Source organism: Anopheles stephensi, chromosome 2 (assembly GCF_013141755.1).
Source record: "Anopheles stephensi strain Indian chromosome 2, UCI_ANSTEP_V1.0, whole genome shotgun sequence".
NCBI classification, from domain to species: Eukaryota; Metazoa; Arthropoda; class Insecta; order Diptera; family Culicidae; genus Anopheles; species Anopheles stephensi.
The window spans coordinates 63545652-63560137 of record NC_050202.1 but is presented as its reverse complement, the minus strand read 5'-3'; the positions used below and the strand labels follow the sequence as shown (position 1 = coordinate 63560137).

The window sequence follows — 14486 nt, the reverse complement described above, 5'->3', positions numbered from 1 at the left end:
AGCAACGACAATCATGCTTATTTATTCAATGCGTTCAGCGGTCGGGCCGGAAGCGTTCGGTTTGTCTTACACCATTTGACCCTTGGGTCCAACCGGCCAATAGATTAACGGTGATAAAACCCGGATGGTGGGCGGGCTACTTTCAGAGGCGTGATGATGAATGTGACAAAAATTTGGCGGAACAAATTAGCCGCCATTTGCCTGACGCTGCTACTGACTACTGTGGGAATTCGATTTAGATAAAGATTTATCTGGACCGATTTCTTTTGACACTTTTATGCGCTTTTATTAAGGCAACTTTGTAGCAGGGAAAGCCATTTTTTAAAAATGTTAGACAGTAACTTAATGTGAAGCAGAAATGCAATTAATCTAAGTTTATTTTTCCACTGCACATCATTCTTCAAGAAACCGGTACTAGCTGCGTTAAGGGAAAAGGGCCCACGGTGTGTCCTAGCCCGTACATTGAAAGTTAAGTGAATTTGAAGCAGATTAAAACTAACGGCAATTTTATCCTCGCAACACTCTCTAACTCGGTCGGTCACTAACTCGTTTAGGGCTAATCGATTTCGGTAGTCTAATCCCTTTCCGGTTAAAGCCAGTTCTTTTTTCGAGCTCGCTCTCTCGCCCTATAAGCACCTTCGAGAACCAGTGGTAAGAACTGGTGCAAGCATGTAAGGTCTCGAAGGGAGAGTATGTCTGTTATGGCGTTAGGTTTAAGCCCCGAACCCATTCACCGAACGGTCCGAACATGCATACGGGAAGGAAAAATGCTACTAACCGATGATAACGGCCAAACTTGCTCCTTCGGGAACGTTGAGAACTCGGCAAAAGAGGGAAAAAACCCCCGTTCCAGATACTACTACGTGCCTATGGTGGCTCTGTTTCCCTTACGATTGGGATTGACCGAGGAAATTCACCTTTTCGGACACCGCTATCGAACCGCTGGCCAGTTTGATGGCATTTCATCGCATGCCCTGTTTTTTTTTCTGGCCTGCTGTCAATTATTCAGCAAAGGGACGAACTTATCAATCCACCTGTGGTTAGCCCCCTCGCGTTGGGGTACTTACGGCTGGAACATAAATAAAGCATATCCAGCGTACTCGACGCCCTTCGGATCTGTCGTGCGTGATACGTTCGTTTCGTAGAACCGTAATCGATCGATGGCGCAAGGTGCAAGTGTGTGTTTGTTTTAATAACGACTCCAAGTTTTGATGGAGCACGTGTAGAATAATGAGGTACGGACACACTGCACCAAAACCAGCAATGCAATTCTTGAGCATTATGCTGACACGCTTGCTGATGGGCAGCAGAAGGCAGCACGGTAGGTCCTTAAAATTGGGACAAGAAAAACTCCATTTTACTCTTCACTGTCAGACTTGAGGAGCAATAAAACCATTAAATGGTCTACCTGGTCACACGATCAGCCCGAGCTTCCGCATGCTACGGCAGAAGTATTTGAATAGTTAATTGTTGTTTCACATCGTTTTAAATTATTCTTATTAAAAATAAACCTCGATTGGAATAGTTTTTGCTGTTTTTTTGTTGCCACATTCAATCCCGTGGAGTGAGTGTTAAGCACGTAGCATACTTTCGAAGCCATTAGCATTCGTGGTGCATAATTTGTCTTCCCGCTTTGCCCCCGTTCTTCTATGTACCTGCTCGAGTGTTCCGGGCGTATTGATCGAGACCAGGACGGTGTGCCAGGACAGGTCACACGAAATGCACTAGCACGATGCAAAAGGTGCAGGTATTATAATATTGCACGACAACTTGAGTAGTTGGAGCATTCGCTGTTTCGTTGCCTTCCAGAAACAGCAGAAGTTTGTCTAATGATCACGATTAAGCACAAATATAATGGTTAGCGCAGTAGAGCGAAAAATTTGCGCCTATCACACAACGAACGCACGAACGCAGAGGCAGAGGTGGGGACATTGTTATGAACGGCGGAATAACGGGCTTCCGGAGGGCGCTCCGTAGTAGAAGGAACTTAGTGGCCCTTAGTAATTCTGTGTCAAAGTTTTTGAGTTTACCGGGTGTAGCAAACTTCCCCAACACTGGCATTAAGTATTGTGTGATGTTTCATTAGGAATTATTCGTCACCTCCCGGGGAGGGGGGGCATAATCTCCCGAAAGGAGCTGAGTCTTCTGCGTTCCTTTCACGTGCGTCTCGGTAAACTAAACCATAATGGAAGAATTACTGCCAACCTTGGATAGTTTTTGTGGCACGTTTAAGGCGCCCGCCCCAGGCTCAGGTCCACACCACCTTTCCCAAGGTACACACTGTACGGAATCGTCACTCGTAGTATAAGGCGGCATATCTAAAGACCCTAAAGAGCACCCAGAAGGATAAAACACCAGCGCAAACGCGAAAGGTGGTGAAGTGTTTCTTTGGGGACAGAATGAACCAGCTTTCGCAGTAGCAAAAAGCATCACCCACACACACACACTCACCTCCACAGGCAGGCTGGAGATTTTCCACTTCAGCAAAAAAAAAAAATGAAAGAGAAACGTCGCGTCCCCATTATTCATCTCACTTACAGAGCCCGGTCGGTGACAGGATGGAGAGCTCTTCGGAGGAAACAGGGAAGCAGCAACAACAACGAAAAAAAAAACAGAGCTGCTTGGGTTAGTGTTTCTGCGCCAAGCTTTGCCCGTTCTTCTCCCACACACGATATACACACTGAGCAAAGGCAGCATTTAAGGAAGAGTAATGGAGTTAGTTCGTTTCCCTGGTTTCGTGTGTTTGTAGTACATAAAAATGCACGGAATACGCTTTTGCTTTTTCTTACTTTCCCGGCTTTCATGCTCATAACGCTCAACCGAGCGACAAATAATTCATGAAAATGAGGATTATTTTCCAGCGCGCGAGAGGAGTAATGCTTTGGAGGGGGCTTTTATGCTAATCATCGGGACACGGCTACTTCAACATGTAATGATGTTGATGTTGTATTTACTAAATTAAAAAGAGGCTCCAGTTGTTGGAAGCTACCGTCCGTATCCACCACGCAAGAAAGATGAGCTATAGAACTGTTGTTAAATAAGTATTTGCTACTTATGTTTCACTGACCTGGCAAGTAGTGTAGCGCATCTGTGAACTGTATTACAGTTTCAAGGATTTCATCCATATAATGAAACATTTAAATTAAACCAGGGAATGGATGGTGGAATATTGGAAGTCCGTTGTGGAACTCGAGTGTGGCGTTCCGGTGGCAGAAACGATAACGGCGCCGGTCTTGACACGGCAGGACCGGGGTTCAAATCCCATCCAAACCGTCTCCTCTTACGCAGGACTACCCAACTACGGGTAAAATCAAGTCACAGAAAGCCAGAAATGGCAGGCTGAGATCTCTCGAGGTTTTAGTACCAAGGAAGAAGAAGGACATAAATTATGGTCTAGCTAAAATGAAAATCTTGAGCAAAAATAGACGAAACACACTTTATAAAACATTATAAGCTTGAAAGTAAGTTCCCCTCCGTAGTCCTTGTCTTTGGGGGTGGTAGAAGCGACAACTTCGCCGGTCGTCATACGGCAGGACCGGGGTTCTAATCTCATCCTAACCGTTGCCCCGTAGTGAGGACTGACTATCCAACTACGTGGTATCATTAAGACTAGTAAACCAGAAGTAGCAAGCATGACCTAAGCTAAGAGGTCGTAAGGCAAGAAGAGAGAGAGAGATAGTCCTATTGCTTTGCTTGAAATTTTAAATGGTCCTGTCTTAGTTTGCATTGTAATACACACACACAGAAGCCTCATGTTTGAAAGTGTGCCCAAAAGTGAATTAAATTTCGTCATTTAATTAGCTGCAAGTTTCCCGGGACCGGGGTGAGGGGTAATTTTAGTCTGCAAATTCTGGTAAAAAGATCATTGAGCGATAATGCTATTTTGGTGGTGTCCAATAATCCCCACACGAACACATGTCTCCTGGAGGACAATGGCCCCTTTTTGCTGCAATGAGCTGGACGGTAGCCAAGCAATTTATTCCTGCGCGATTTTCAATTGCGAAAGCCCATGCGGGAGATAAGAGAGCGGACCAGTAAGATGTGGATGGGTGTGGAGTTACGCACAATTCGGACGGTGCAAATGGGAAGCAATCGGAGTGCGATTCGGCGGCCGCAGCCAGCCAATTTGATGATATATTCACGAGTCGCCGTCTGGTTGTGGCTGGGCCTGCGAACGTGTGAACTTTGACCGAGGTTGGAGGTTGTGGAAGGTGGGATATAGTTTGGCACGGTCAGCATTTTTCCGACCCCCATAACGGGGAGGGGGGGGGGGGGGGGGGGCTGTGACATTTGGTCTGCTGCTGCTGCTTCGGCGAATGTTTTTGACGTGGTTTATGGCCAATATCGTGTCGATGATACATGCTGTTGGCGGCACTAGAAGTTGCACAATCATGACCGACACGAATCTTGGCGAATTATGATGAAACAAAATAGAGCCACATTTTACTACAAAACCAACAAAATATTAAGAGGAAAAACATCCCGAAAGCTTCAACAAAACAAGACCGCGTTGAAAGAAGTTGCTTGCTTCCGATCGATATTACTCACGGACTTCGTAACGAACTGATGATGCACACAGCTAATGGCTAAAATTTGCATCTAAAAATACATCCATGAAAAAAAAAACTATTGTACCTATTTTCCTACTCCGTAACACCATTATCATCATGCGACAGATAAAGCACGTACCGGCCCCGTTCCGTCTTCTGCCTGGAAGAAAACCAGAACCAGGTCCAGTGATGTGAAAAATCAAATTCTCTCGAGACTTTTCCTACATGTTTGATGCTGATGCCCTTGACGAAAGCCATGTTTGGATCGTACGAGGAATACTGGGTTGAGGAGTCGGGCTGGATCTTCGAAGCGAAAATAGCACACGCACTCTCTCCGGACGAGCACATCTCGAATCGGGGGGCCTCGAAGTGCCGTCGAGTGTAACATTAATTTTTATCTATCCATTATGCGTGACGACCTCTTCCGATTTTCCGCCATTATCAGTTGCCCGACCGACCGAGAAAGGGCCGTCGTTCCAATTCCGTCGTTCCGAGGAAATAACTCTTCGAGCAAACATACGGAACAATCGATCGAACAAGTAGAGAACGGCATATGGACAAGGATCCAACTCAGTTGGATGATGCAGACATTCAGGTAGGATCAGTGTTAGGGTGTTGTTCGTTCGCATAATGATGGCGATTATGGCAATAAATGTTAAATTGAGAGTTATAAATAATCAATTAAAATCGCACCACGGGAAATAAAATAGAACATCAACTGACGTCAGATGAAGTGATTGAAGAGCAATAACTCATTTGAATTGTTAATCAACCCCCTTTATGCGCCAACTTCTGTATGCAGCACGTGCTATTTGATGAGAAGCACCATGATTGTGAGTTAGTTACCCGTTATTGGTTTGTTGTAGTCAAATATACATACATATACCGTGCAGAGGACCCCGGAATGTCTACACAATGTACATATTCATCGCCCTCAAATTTGAAATGTCATCGAATGCAGAACCGTTACATAAACGAACCTTTGTACAATATGGAGGACGAAATTCGTTGCCTGAATTGTGGTGACATTTCAATTTCATTCTCTAACACAAAGCCCACGGTAACCGGCTGGCTGACAAACGCAATCATATCCTGACAGGCAAGTCCCCAATTTCGATACGATAGAAAAAAAAGGAACCCCCCCACATCCAAGATATGGCGGGATACTTTTTTGCCGAGGGTCACGCGTTGTGCGTGTGTTTGTTTGTTGAGCAAAAAACCATTAAATTTCACTCACAAACAAAACTTTCTTCCAAATGGGAAATGGAATGGGAAAAAAGGATGAAAAAAAACCATCCCTCTCCCTCTCGCTCTCTCTCGTTTGAGCGATGATGAAATGGAAAGTTTATGGCCCCCTCCCCCACGCATTAACGTCGTTTGAAGCATGGGAAAAAGTTGTCCGTTCTAAGCGGGCGGCAAGATTCGGCGGGTTTTTTTCTAGGCAAACAAAAAACTGGCAGCCATTGTTTGGCAGATGTTGTTCGATCTTCGAAGATGGGTTGAACCATTGCCGACCTTGAATGCAATAGTTTGTTTCGGGTGACTTTGACTATTGTTTGGTGGCAATTTCCAGCAGAACACAACATCCGACAGCTTTATCAGACGAAGAAATTGTGAGATTGTTTCACCCGGATGGATGGTGCTATTTTATGAGCCGAGACTTCTCGTTTTGTCCAGAGATCCAGAGATTGTCAGCATCATCATCGTCATCATCAACGCCATCACCAGCACCATCCGACCAGTAGCAGGATCGGGCCGACTATCATTCCTCCCTAGGTCATTGGGGCATCCTTTGTGCAATGGAATTGATTATCGTACATGCCAACACGCGCTGCCACACGCTCTCGCCCTACGGTTACATCATGACATTGGGTGGAGTTGTCAGCAACGGCTCTTGGAAGCGTATCCCTCCACCACCAGCAGCTCGTACTGTTTGCGAAGCCGATGTATCAGTCATCTAGTGGAATGCTGGGGAAGAATTTTTGCAGATCGTACGATAACATTTTGCACTCGGTGCATATAACCTTTACAAGCTGACCGTGGAGATGGCACGTACGTGACGGGGATGATGAGAATCGTTGTGCCAGTTTTTACTATTATAACAATATACTGATCTGGATTTTTTGAACCTATAGGGGTTTTGAGATAAGTTCGACTTATTTATAATGGTTTATATTTTTCCGTAGTTTCTTTAAGCTTCTCCATTTATATTACATATGGCGGCCATCAAAAATAGGATATTATAACTGCTGCCCAATGTTCCCTGAATACTGTAAAAACAATTAGGCATGAACTAGAGACGTGCTAGGACATTCCTCGTGTAATGCCTGCTTAATTGCCCCAAAGTGATGGTGTTCGGTTATGTATGCTCTCAAGACAATATGGTGACCTTTGCAAATAGGACCTCAGATTGAATTCACCTGACTACGTGGAGCTGTTGTACCGCTGTAGTCAAGCCACGCTACGGCTCTTTGTCACAAATCTGCCGATAATTAAAAAATGTTTGTTGTAAAACTCGTACGAAACACGTGTAGAAATTTATCAAAATCCGTTCAAGAGGAATATCCAAATCATGTAGTAACAGAACTATAAATAAATCGAAATTTGGGAAACTACACGTATGATGAAGGGATGCTGAGCTCTTCTTGTGGAATATAGATTCAAAATTCCACCTCAAACTCATTTGCCAATCGTAGCCATCCAACGCGAATAACGTCTTATTATACATGACACACCAATGACAGTACGCACCATCGGAAGGATGTATTTACCGGAATCTATTGCTGCTCTTGTTGCTGACCTCGTCTAACGCTTCCCCATGAGAATGTCCTTTTTTCGCAGGTGTTCCTTCTCTACTGTTTCACCTGCCTAGTGTATTCATACTCTCATGTTAAGACACATGGCACTGTTAATCTACAGCACACAATTGAGTCTCAGAGACAGGGAGTTTTCATAAGAAAAATAATTAAAAGCCGTCTTTATGCACATCTTGGCAGCTGTTACTACTCGTTCCTCACAACACAACCGGGCTAACCGATTCCTGCCACCAAGGACAACAGTAGAGTAGCATTCCCATGCTCTGGATGCAGTAGAAAGTATTAAACTATGCCAGCCGCTGCTATTGTTTTACGATTTCTATGCGCAATGAGAGGGTGCAATATGCGTTCGTCACTGTCGCATTGTTTCCATCGTACGGTCGTACAGTGCAAGCGTAACAAATCCCTTGGTTCCCGCATCACGATGAAGCACGCGTTAGCAATCAGGCAACAACAAAAAACAAGGTGCAAAACAACAGCAAACATGCATTTATCTTCAAGAGACGCGGGCTTTTATTTGTGTGTGTTTTGGCCTTTGTTGTGTGTGCTCCAGGAGCCGCCCAAGAAAGCCCTATTCTGGCAGGGCAGTTTTAATAGTCCTGAGATTATTATGCGATTCTTGCAAAGCACCAGAAATAGGTCATTGTCCTCATTTTGCGTTTGTTAATGTATGCGGCACTTGGAGACCATAAAACGTAATGCCGTTTGAAGAAGCGACGGCGAAACGTTTCATCCTGTGAATCTGGGCCGTTCCGAGAAAGGCATGTAGGGGACGGTATTTCCACGGTGAAAATAGCTTCCGCCTTGGGGTACTTTAAAAAAAGACGCGATGTAGTGTTGTGTCCTTACATGTTGCTTCCATGGTCCGTCGTTATAGATCATGAAAAGGATACACGCTCGACATCAGAAACGAGCCACCACCTCCCGGGGGCATTATTGAAACGTCAACAGATACGGGTAAAAGAACCTGGGCCCCATCGAGATACTAACCCCATAAGGGTTTTTTTTTTATCCAAGAATTCCAACAACAAAGAAGCGGCCTTGATGCTCATTTCATTCCGTCCCATCGTACAGCACGGCGCCATCGCCGGCCACCATCGGACGCAATTCTTTCCCCGGCGAAGGTTAAGTCAACTAATCAACCGATGTCACCAGCCAACCCATCTCTCGGGGATTTATCCTTTCGCAAGTCACGCACACCTTGCCAGTATCTTTGGTCCGAAATCTCGGTCTGTCCCGGCAGCTTGGCTTGGTGGCTGTAAAGACGAGCCACCGACCGGGGCGACGAAGAAGTTTAAATATTTAGTGAACTATTTAGCCGAGTCCGGTTGCTTTCTTATTTGGTTGTTGTGTTCCGCCCAAAGAGGAAAGCATTTTGCTTACTTCCGCCAGCAAAAAGGATCTTGGCTACTACCACCGGAAAGGACCTTCCGGGAAGGGTTTGGTACACGTTTTGTGGAACGGATCTTTGGACCACCTTTCAACCACAGGATAAGTGTATCGACCGAAGAAACGGACCAGATAGTGGATCGTTTGTAAAGCATGAAAATGCCGGGAAAATCGATTTTAGTACACCTTCCGATGAATCCAAAGCAGATCGGGGTGGGATTATCGTAAAAGCCCGACAGACTCTTCACCAGTTTCCGATTAAATCGACTGTACGCTTACGGTCCGAGGGGCAATGTAACGCAATGCAGGTGAATTTTACATGGATAGAAAAAGCTAAATCATCGCTTTTCCTCCCCGCGAGAGGTCAGTTAGTTCCGACGGGTAGAAAATACTTTGAACGCAAAAGTTTGGGACTAGAATTGCAAGAAAAGGTATTTCATGTTGGGAGAACGTGCTCGGAATGTGGAATAATGGAAGGGTTCTTAACATTTTTTATAGTTAAACACGATGGGATGAAAAGCAGTAATGAGGAACATAACTCTACCGGAGGTAAATGCGATAGCGGCGCCGGTTTTTACACGGTAGGACCGGGGTTCAAATCTCATCTGAGCCATTCCCCCATAGTAAACGTCCATAGTGAACGCCAATAGAAGCCAAAAATAGCAGGAATGACCTAGGATTTCGTTAGGCCAAGAAAGAAGATAAAGAACTATCAAAGTCCCTACAGACAGACGGGAAAAAAATTTGTTCTCAAAAAACGTACTCAAATATGTTAAAAATACCACAAACAGGTAGCAAACATGGAGTTCCTGTCTACGATGAACATCATTTAAATTAAAAAGGATCCCTCACCATGTTAGAGGGACAGAAAATAAGTAATTAAGTTTGCAGCTACCCTTATATATGCTGGCAAATGTCATAGTGTTAAGGTGGACTGTTGTTTGGATACCCTCCCTTCCGTGTATCCCCCAACATACCAGCACCACACCTTTGCAACTGCGCTGAACCAGTTTGGTTAAATATTTGCCATTCCGACGGTATGGAGCAAATCATTCGGATGTTTCTTCTCCTACCTTGGTGGATACCACCATCAACCCCACTACTCCTACCGAAACATCATCTTAACTGAGTTGTGTAGTATTTTATTTCCCTCCTTGTGGAAGCTGATGGCACGGGGGGTGGAGGGAAGGTAGCGGTTGGTTGAAATATTCAATCGGAACTCGAATTCATGGCAATCGATTGTGTGTGTGTGATCGGCATCGTTTGGGGATATCAAACGAAACGTGTTTCAATAACGCAGTAGAAGGCACTGGCACTGTGGATCCCCCCGGTTTAGCTCTTTCGACTTCAACTTACATCTTAATAAGATACGATAGCGGTAGCAGAGGTCAGGATAAAAAATTATTTACACAAAAAAAGCTCAAAAAGTATGGTAGCATCAAAACAGATTTGGAATGCTTTGGTTATCATTCAATATGAATCGTCTCCGTATTTTTCGTTGCCTTGCGCCATGGAATGGAGTCAATATTTGCCTTTTCTAATAACCTAACTCTTTCTGCGATTTCTAATCAGAAGTAACTCATTTGTAATTCAGTAAGCAAAGAGTTACTAAAGTATGCATTAAACAATATAAACTGGATCGCAATGAAAAAACTACTTCCACTCGCGGGTAGTTTTTCGGAAGCTGGCGATAGTAAAACCTAAGCCTGACTGTCGTACAAGTAAATGGCAGCCTGATTTTCAATTCATTCCAGGCTTTACCAATCAGGTGCTCCTACGGCTCCTTGGCTAGAGAGAAATGATTGGAGAAGGGTTTCCAATAGATATGTGTGTAAAGAACTCCGTGTATCACTGCGTAGGGGAGTCAGCATCATCAGGATGTGCTTTACCGTTTCAAAGTTTTCTCTTAAATCTTCAATTTAAGTTCCTCGCCTGTTTTGGTCATAGCGGTCTCTACTTCAAAATCCCGGGCTAAAGTTGCAAAGCTCGAAGGGAAACATTTTCCAATTTTTACTGAAATGATTCTGAATGTTCTGTCCTTGACACGATTTATGTAATTGAGATTATGTGTCGTCGTGTCTTGCTTAACCAACTGTACTATTTATTCCTTTCTAAAATAACATCCTCGAGAGGGCTCGACCAGCCAATTTCTGGCTTCTAGCCTGCCAACTTCTCGCAAGACGATCCGGATGAGATTTGATATCCTGCCCATGCCCTAAGAAAACTCGCGCTCCAGACCTCCCCCAATTCCATTGGCTCAAAAATAACAACAAAATTACAGCATAAAATAAAAGCTGCTTGCACCGTCCCCCAGATGCTGGAACTACCTATGCCGTCATAGCACGCCAAAAATTCGGCTGCGTGCAGCATTTTTCTTCTGTCACAGCATTCTTCGAACGATAAATCTTAACCCATAAGCACTTGCACTGCTGTGAAGCAGTGTCTAGAGCATAAAGCGTAAGCGGATTGGCTGCCAATAGTTGATCGTATCGGGGCATGGCGGGGAACCAACTTGACTAGCGCTGTTCGAATCGCTCGATACCATAGCCAAACCGATCCATGTTCATCAGAGACAGCCGGGAGGCAACAATACAACAGCTAGTCAAGTGCACACTTGGCCGGCAACATAACAGACACGACATGAACGAATGCCCTCAAGGTACGGCGCGTGGAAGTAGAAGCATAAGCATCTTCTTTCTGTTTTGTGTTTTGGGATCAGTTTTGGTCGTCTGTTCTTCAGGGGGATTATTTTTTCCCCCTTTTGGTAGCAACATTGGCCATCGAAAAACATTAAAGTGTTGCGACGGAGAATCGAGAACTTTACTCCAGTGAGCGAACCAGATCGCTACCAGTTTCGCAACGTCAGGTTTCAAGGCCCAACTTAGACAAACCCCGCAACAAGGCTAAGAATCGCGAAAAAAGGTGTCCAACCTAATGTGTTGAGCGGGTTTTGAGGGTGGTCAGATTGGGAGGTAGTGGGTTGAGTAAGCAAATCACTGGGTGAAAGAAACCCAGCAAGATCTGTGCCTGTGCATCAGCAGCAGTTGCTACGGGATGGGTGTAGGGCGGTGCGGAAGAAAAACTGGTTCCAGCACACAGTCAAACATTGGGGCAGAGCGCGTTAGCTACGGTGGGGTTTTGGGAAACAAACGAGGCTTTTCACATGCATGCATGCATGCATATTGTGACGGATCGAATGTCTTCTAACGCCTTCAAGTTACAAATCAGTAGAAGCTAAGAAGGCTAAGGTTTTGGGAATGTGAGAGCAGCAGAGAGAGAGAGAGAGAGAGAAGAAGAAGAAGAAGAAGAAGAAAAGAAGAAGAAAAACAACGCTCACTCTGCTTTCCGATTCGGATGCGGTAAAAAGAGAGCAACCGCACATGTATAAACATCGAAACGGGAATTCATCGGTCAAGTACGCAGGTGCGCATTCATGTAGAACATGTAGATGTGAAAGTGAAACTCATTCAATGCATGGAGCCCATCAAGCAGCATAGCCTTCAACAGCCGATTTGCAATAGAAATGCTTCAAACGAGCTCCTCGTACTCTGTGAGACATGTTGCACGGTGACAATCAGCAAGCATTGTATTTTCACTTGGGACGGCACGGAATGAATCAATTCATTCATGAAGCCGGTCGAATGATTAGCGCCGTTTGAGTGTTTGTTTCATAAGACCGCGCGTGTGGTGTTAAAGAACAGATTCTTGTCTTATAATTATGCTCCAAGCATTGCTAGCGGCATAAATTACAAGACGTCGCGTTGTGTAGTATAGCAGCGAGCGCTTTTTTATCTTATCACTCGACCTCAGCAAGCATTGACGTTTCACGCACACGCGCACACGCGGAAGCCCGTCGAGCCTATAACGCACACACACCCACCCACCTGGCAGTGTTAAAAAAAACCTGATACGCGGCTGAATTGCGATGAATCAGGCAGCAGGCTACCCCTACATGCATTCCCTAGCACACGGGAATACCAAACGAAAAGCAAAAAAAAGCAATAGAAATAATGCATCTCTCATCTCTCAGCACGCACACATGCGGAGCTTTTTTCTCGAGCCGAGGTTCCGTTTCGAGGGGGGCGCAACACTCAATATTTCACGCCTGTTCGAGCCCTTTTCAGAGAACAAACCCGTTGTTGCAGATGGGGGGATGAAATAAGAAGAAGCAAAAGAAAAACAACATAGCATGCGCGCCACGGTGAAAAAGGCACGAAAAGTGATCTCGTTTCGCTCTATTTCTTTCGCTCGCTCTCTTCTAACGCACAGTCTCTCTCTCTCTCTCGCTTACGCCCATTGATCCTTTTTTGCTTCTTTTTTCTACGTGTTGGTCCTGTGAAGCTCGGGAAACACGCAATCGATCGGGAAGCATATTTTTCGTTTTCATTTCATCCCTGTGACTCAATTTACCTGTTTCTATCCGGTGTTGCGTTGTTTGTATTCTCTGCTTGGTGTTCTATGCTGCAGGTTCAACTTGAGAAGGTTTTTGGGTGACTGTTTTTCTCTCTCTCTCTGCCTTGCTCTCTGTCGCTGTCGACTGCAACTTTCAATAGCGGCCTGCCTGGATGGAAATTTGTACGGGAAAGCAGCTCTAGCTGGCTCGACGTCGTCGTCGTAGTAGGCGCAGGTTGTGTTTCGTTACGCGGTTTTACGCTTTTGTGTACAACCGGGCCAAACACGCACACAGATGCACACACCACTAATGCTTTCAGCGCAGGTACTTCACACATCCATGCCGTTTCGATATTTGCACAATTGGCTATGCTTCACCGGGATGTGAAGGAACGGGCAAAGAAGCAGCGGGCAAGCTGCATCTACTCACAGGGGACTGACCATCCCGAAATCGATTTCCGGTAGCGGTACGGTTAGCCCAAAAGGGCAAGAACGATCCGTCAGTAAGAGGGAGGCTGGACCACACTGCTGACACACACACTGCACCTTCCGCTACCGGGGTTCAGGTTGTGTATTTTGAATTTGCAATTAATCTCAATTTGCATACCCCACCGTGCCACTTCGCTTCACTTGCTCACCGACCGACACACCGCTCAAGTGGGCTCGCTCTACTGCTCCATCCCGAACCGGAGCCCACTATTTGCCCAATAAACACGAACGCGAAACTCACCCCAGCGAAACAATCGATTACAGCAACAACAACGCGAGCCAACAATCGAAAGAAAAAACACTAAAAAGCACACACGCACAGGAAGTGGTTGGAAGACGCGCGCGCACACACCGCAACAACAACAACACTTTGGACTGCTGTGTGTGCGTGTTTGTGTTCCGGGTTCTTCTTCGCTTCGTTTTGTGCACACGACCGAACGCGACCGATGCGAAAACTCGACTAACCAGTTTTTCGCGAGCGTGTGTGGAAAAGTACACGCTCCACGGGAAAATGCTTTCAGCAAAAGCACGGTACGGCGAGCTGCTGCTGCTGCACTACACGCATCCGCTGGCTGGAAAAGCTAGCACCAAAATATTGTGGTGCCGAGAGAAATGTGAGCGAGAGAGCGAGAGAACGGTTGTTGGCTGAAGATTCAAATTCCGCAGACTCCATTGCTTGTACAGTGGAGAGCGGAACAACAGCAGGTGTACGGAAACTAGGCTAATCAGTCATGGGATTACAAATTTTATGTTCAGGAGAACAACGAAGGCTTTTTCAAACGTTTTTGAAATTAAAAACAAGTCATTTTTATTTTTTGACCGTTCATTTGCCTCATACTTGCCCAAATTG

General features: G+C 45.4%; 1 protein-coding gene across 13 annotated transcripts in view; it reads right to left on the bottom strand.

Annotated features, from left to right (window-relative positions):
- Positions 1-14247, bottom strand: part of LOC118506737 (dystrobrevin beta) — a 37226-nt gene extending 22979 nt beyond the window's left edge. For 5 of the 13 annotated variants that reach the window (XM_036044290.1, XM_036044291.1, XM_036044288.1 and 2 more), the window contains exon 1: positions 13166-14242. The gene's annotated coding sequence lies outside the window, so the exon portion shown is untranslated. Of the gene's footprint in view, positions 1-13165 lie in introns of all 13 variants that reach the window. The other 8 variants (XM_036044287.1, XM_036044286.1, XM_036044285.1 and 5 more) reach the window with 4 other exon arrangements.
- Between the last annotated feature and the right edge of the window lie 239 nt (positions 14248-14486).